The sequence below is a fragment of the Nannospalax galili genome, unplaced genomic scaffold (genome assembly GCF_000622305.1).
Source record: "Nannospalax galili isolate Female #2095 unplaced genomic scaffold, S.galili_v1.0 scaffold760, whole genome shotgun sequence".
Taxonomy (NCBI): Eukaryota; Metazoa; Chordata; class Mammalia; order Rodentia; family Spalacidae; genus Nannospalax; species Nannospalax galili.
The window spans coordinates 315,241-321,776 of record NW_008347555.1 but is presented as its reverse complement, the minus strand read 5'-3'; positions in this window follow the sequence as shown (position 1 = coordinate 321,776).

Sequence of the window (6,536 nt, the reverse complement as noted above, 5' to 3'; positions counted from 1 at the left end):
CACCACACCTGGCTTATTATTTTTATATTTTTATGTGTATGTGTGTATTGCCTGTATGTAGGTAAGTGCACCCGTGTCGTGCAGTGTCCACGGAGGACAGAAGAGGCTGTCAGATCCCCTGGAACTGGAGTTATGGACAATTGTTAGCTGCCATGTGGGTGGTGGGATTTGAACCCGGGTTTTCTGCAAGAATATTCAGTGTTCTTGACTGCTGAGCCATCTCTCCAGCCCATGGCTGATTCTTGTATGCCGTTTTCCCATAGCAGACATGCTTTCTTATGAAGAAAAGAGATGTGGGCTGGTGAGATGGCTCAGGAGGTAAAGGTACTTGCCACCAAGCCTGACTACCTGAGTTTGATCCTGGGACTCATATGGTAAGAGAGACCCAATTCTTAGGTTGTCCACTGACCTTCATGTATGTGCACACACACCCAAAGTAAGTAAAATTGTAAAGAAAAAATTAAAAGACAAATGTTAAGTAACACCATTGAAAGCATATACAGGGACAGTCTGATACACTCTTGGAGGGGCTTCTCTGCCTAGCAGTATGTATGAGCTAAATTCTCAAGATGAATGGTTGGTTGCAAATAGGCAAAAAGGTTGTAGTACCAAGTCCCAGGCAGAAAAGAATCACTCATTTGAGAAAGTGGAAGGGGAAATTGGTGTGACCAAGAGCACACCAGAATGCTGGGCATAGATGAGGAGTAGTACATTCACGGCCCAAGTTTTAGGGATTTTTGGTTTTTGTCCTGTGAGCAACAGGGAGAGCCACTGAAGGATTTTAAGCAAAGAGATTTAAAATGTGCATTTTAAGAGACTTTGGCTTCTTTATGGAAACTGGCTCAGAAGAGCACAAATACATGTGATAATGGAGAGACATGAATACATACATGTGAGATGTTTGGAAGGAAAATCATAACTGGGTGGTAGACTGGCTGTGCACACGGAGGAGGAAGTGAGTCAAGGATGACTTCTAGCCTCAACTAAATAGCTGGGAAAGCTGTTTATAGAGGCTGGGATCAAGGGAAAGGAACCATACTTGATTAGAAAGAAAGAAATCATGTTGGGTTAGTTTAAGGTGTTAGGGCGTATCTCTAAGACACTGAAGAGGCAAAGTAACACCTCTATATATTCCTCCTCTATATTCTCCTACAGCCTGAAAGAGAGACTGGGCTAGAGGCAAAAATGGCGGAAGCTTTGGTGTATTGATAGAAATTGAACTGTGGGGGTGAATAAGTGAAACTGAGGAAGAGGCAGCAGCACAGGGCAGACTGCTGAGGAGTTCCAGCAGACCCACAGATAGTGAGCCTACCCAAGAGTCAGAAGTAGAATGCCAGATGTCCAGAAAGCTGAGTGAGGATCTGTTAGGAAGGGAAGAGTAGCTAGGCATGGTGACTCACTCCTGTAATCCCAGCACTCAGAAGCTGAGGCAGGAGGATCACACATTCCAAAAAAGGAAGAGAGGAATGGCCACTGGCATCAGTGTTGCTGAGAGTTAGGTAAGGTGATAGTGCAAATGTGCCTGTTGGAGTTAGCCACACTGTTGTCACTGAGGGAAGGATACCAACAGAGGGAAAGCAGGATGGTTGGGACTAGAAGTCAGCTCCTCAGGCCTCAAGGAAAGCAAGGTCTTTGTGAAGGTGTGTAGTGAGCTCAGGGGTGTGACGAACCAGCTAGAGTGTGATACTCAGGAACCTCTCTACAGTGGGGAAATAAAGCCATAAAATATTGAATTTCAGAAAGATCAAACAGCAAATAAGGGAGCAAGGCTAATAGCACTCCACTTTGAGCCTGGATATTGTTCCTCAGTCATCCACACCTCTGGAGTAGCTGCTGGAGGGTCTAGCACACAGAAGCAGATGACTAACCATGTTCTGAAGAGGCCCTTTTCAACAGCTGCATGGATCCTTCATGAAGACTTTCAGATTTTGCTAAAATAGTAAGCCTTTTACCAGTGTGGTAAAGAGATTCGCTGTGGTTGAGGGAACTGCTCACTCCCTGCCTTTTATGAAGCCTGGGAAATATATATGAAATCCTTTGATCTTTTCCATACATTTGGCCAAAGGAGATATGGGCTAGATAGGTTTCACCCTGGAATGGCACTCTAGGACTCTGCCTTGCAGGCAGAACTGTCAATATATGACTGCAGGCATGTTTTATAAGGATCTGGAGCATACCGTACTGCTGAATAGTATTCTGTTGAGTGTGTAACTTTAGCCAGGCATGGTGGCGCATGCCTGGATCTCTGTGAGTTCAAGGCCAGCCTGGTCTACATAGTGAGTCCAGGACAGCTGGGGCTACAGGGAGACCCTGCCTCAAAAAAAAAAAAAAAAAAAAGTGTGTAACTTTAAGAACTGCTACTATTTTGGGGTGGGGGGGTGACTGGCTACAGCATCTTGTATTCCTGTCAGGAGTGAGTGAGCCAGTTGCTCTGAGTCCTCCTCAGAACTTGATACTGTATTATTTTCTTTAAAAAAATTTTTTATTATTTACATGTACCACAGCACACATGTGGGGGTCAAAAGACAAATTTGTGGAGTTTTCTCTCCTTTTAAAAAAATATTTTTATTTTATGGGTGTTTTTTGTCTGCATATGTGTGTGCACTGCCCTCAGAAGCCAGATACCTTGGAACTGAAGTTTGTGGATGGCTGTCAGCAGCCATATGGGTGCTCGGAACTGAACCTAGGTCCTCTGCAAGAGCAGCCAGTGCTCTCAATTGCTGAGCCATCTCTTCATCCCCTTTTTTATGTGGTTGCCAGACTTATGCATCAGGTACCTTTACCTGCAGAGCCATCTTACCAGTTTCTGTATTTTCATTTGGTCATTGTGATAGGTGTGCTGTGGACTCTTCATGGTGACCTTCAATTACATTTTCTTCTTTTTTTTTTTTTAATAAAGAATTTACTCAGAATTTCATACATGCATATGAGGTGATTTGATCAAATCTATGCCCACTCCCTCCCCTCTAACTCCCATATCTCTCCATCACTTTTTTTCTGATAACTTCATATACTCTTTCTTCTTTATTTTTATGGGGCTTTTGGGTACTCTAACATTTCCCCCCTCTGAAGAGGTAACCCTAAAATCTTTAATGATTAGATACAGGCTCCCAAATAACTTTCAACATTTTTGGCCTTTGGAACAGAGCATGTTGCTAAGAGGCCCAAGGACATTTTGACCTTTAGCCAAGAAACTGGCTACTTTTCTTTGGGGTCTTTTTACCCTAACTGCCTAGTGAATTCATACCTCCTATTCTTATCACACCATCCTCTGAAGAGGTTACCCAAATTGCCAATAGGGAATAGCGATGCAGACCATTCTGTCTTCTTCCATGCTGAACAGGGACACAGGGTGAGGCAATTAGAGTACCCCTTCATTGGTCTATATAAAAGATTCCCAAATTGCATAATGCTGAACAGGGACGCAGGGTGAGGCAATTGGAGTACCCCTTCAGTGGGTCTATCTAAAAGACTCCCAAATTGCATAACTCTTATCTCTAAGGGGAAAAAAGTCCTTGAATCCTGAATAGGAGATGTGAAGGAGAAGTAAAGGCAAGAGTAATTAGCATTACAAGTTCTAGCCAGAGAACTAGAAAAAACAACAGGGAAATTTTCAAGTGTTCATATGAGTCCACTGGAATTGCTGACAAGGGCTTCCAAAAGCATCCCTCTATTGGGTTCCTCCTCATTTTTCTTTTATCTTCCAAGGCTGGACTCTAGCCAGGATTCACGATTTGTTTTCAGGTATTTTGATAGCTGTTGGAGTGGTTAGAGTTAGTGTCAATTCCCTCTCAAAAGCGTCTAGATAGGGGGAGAAAACAAATTTATCCATCATTTTAGAACAATAGTCGGTTGTCTCCCTTAGTTACAACAATAGCTGGTTGTCTCCCTTAGCTGCAGGTGGGCACTACAGTATTGGAGACAATGATTTGAAGTCTTACATCTGAGCAGCACTTTCTGATTCAGAACAAAATCATCAGTGGGAAATAATTGTCTAACTTTTTATATAGACTTAAGCCTAATGTCTGGGAAGTGTAATCCCTTGAACTCTTAAAGAAATATACTGATGACTTTACTCTGGTTATACTTTCCTTTTAGGTATTTAAGACCATAGAGTTGGCCCAAATAAATTAATTTATTTTTATACTTAAGGTCATTTGAGGATCTGTTCCTCAGGGGTTACATGGGCTTGGGAGAAGCTCCTAGCTTCTTTCTTTTACCAGTTCCATCTATGTGAAGATAAGTCAAAGGTCCTGCTCGACCATGTCTGGCTTCACTTGGAAGCATGAATGAGATGCTTCCTCTGAGTTGACCCTCCTCTTCGTAAACTGGACACTGGTTCAAGTCCATCTTGTGAGGTCTCCATGAACAAGAGGACAGATGACTCACCACAGTTACAGGACATTTTGAGAGATGTTCCATAGTCCCCTGGAACTTAGTCAACCTTGGATGGCAAGGGGCAAAAACTGTCCTTTAAGTCCCTCTGACCACATTAGTATAGGCCTCAAACTATGGCTGTTAAACATCCAGTAAGGTTAATATTTTCTTAATAGTGATGATGTAACTAGTTTATTGTATACTTATTTGGTGACATGTCTCTAAGTCTTTACTATTTATTTATTTATTTTTGCTTTCGGTTTTTGAGACAGGTTTCTGTAGCTCCAGCTGACCTGGAACTTGCTATGTAGGTAGGCCTTGATCTCATAGAAGTCTGACTGCCTCTGCCTCCTGAATGCTGAGATTAAAGGCATGTTATCATGCCCAGCTTGGCCCACTTTTTTTTTTTTTTTTTTGAGACAGGGTCTCCCTGTGGCCCCACCTGGCCTGGACTCACTATGTAGACCAGGCTGGCCTTGATTTTTTTGTGTGTGTTTGGAGACAAGGGTCTCTCATAGCCCAGGCTAGCTTTGGACTGGTAATATTGCTAAGGGTAACCTTGAACTCCAATCTTGGCTTCTGTCACCAAAATTCTAGGGTTACAGTCATACCTGTCATTTTTATCCCCTTAACAGTGTCTTTCCCATAGTAAAAGTTTTTAAGTTTAATAAAATCCAATTTTTTTACTATTTTTTTTTCTTTTATGGGTAATGTTTAACCTCAGATCATGAAGATTCTTTTCTGTTTTTTCCAAAATTTGTCCTATTTGACATTTACATTTATGATCCATTTTAGTTTAAGATAGTTTAGGATTTTTTTTCTTTTTTTTCCTGAATGCCTGCCTCCCAAGTTCTGGGACTACAGGCATGCGCCACCATGCCCAGCACTGAATGCCTTTTTAAAAAACATTCTTTGTGGGGCTGGAGAGGTGACTCAGCACTGTTTTTGCAGATGACCCAGGTTCAAATCCCAGCACCCACATGGCAACTAACAACTGTCTGTAACTCCAGTTCCAGGGGATCCGACAGCCTCTTCTGTCCTCCAGGGGCATTGTACAACATGGGTGTACATAAAATAAAAACAATAAATAAAATATTTTTAAAAATTCTTTGTAAAAAGACTATCCTTTCTCCAAGGTCTGCTTTTCATACTTGCCAAACCAGCTGTCCATGATCACAGGGGTTTTTTCCTGTCCCCTCTGCATTGTTCTGTTGATCTGTGTTTTGGAATACATAGATACCATTTGCCAGTATCATTAACTGTCTTGATTACTCTAGCTTTATATTAAATCTTGTTTTAATTACCATAGTTCTCTTGCTGTCCCACAAATTTTATCTCTATAAAAGTCTTGTAATTTTTTAAACTTTTTAAAATTTATTTTTATGTGTATGAGTATTGCCTACATGTATGTGTGTTGTGCAGTGCCCACAGAGGTCAGAAGAGGGCGTCGGATTCCATGGAACTGGAGTTACTGACAGTTGTTAGCTACCATGTGGGTGCTGGGAACTGAACCTGCATTCTCTGCAAGAACAGCCATCTCTCCAGACCCAAATAGTAATTTTGATTGGACTTGCATTAAATCTAGATTATCGTGGAGCCTGATGGATATTTAAATGGGATCTCTTCCTTGCTTTTCTATGCCATAACCTTTAAGGACACAGACAACCTGCACTTTCACTTGCTGTGTGTGACTGTCCTCAGTTAAAGCCCCAGTATGATGATACTGGTTTCTTCTGAAGCATAGCAGCACATGAGGTGTGGGTTCATGAGGACTCTTCCTGCCTCTCCCCATCTTCATGCTCATGGCTACACATGAGCAGAATTGAATTTGATTTCTTCTGTTTGACACATTCATAATTATGAATCATATAATAATTTGAGAATTATGAATTCTCCAAAAACTACATTAGAATATATTTGTGATATTGACTATCTTGCCTTTGATGTCACCTGACATTGGGTCTTCAGCACTAAAAAATGTGTCCTCTTTCCAAGTGCATTTGGGGCCTCCCATACTTGTTGACCCCTCCCATTTGATCCTCACAGTGGGATCCTTCCAGTTCACTCAACCATTTTCTGGCCTGAGTGTCAAAGTGTCAAAGTACAGAAGGACTTAGGGGGTGCTACTGTTTTCTCCTGTCCTGGGCACTTGGCTCCTG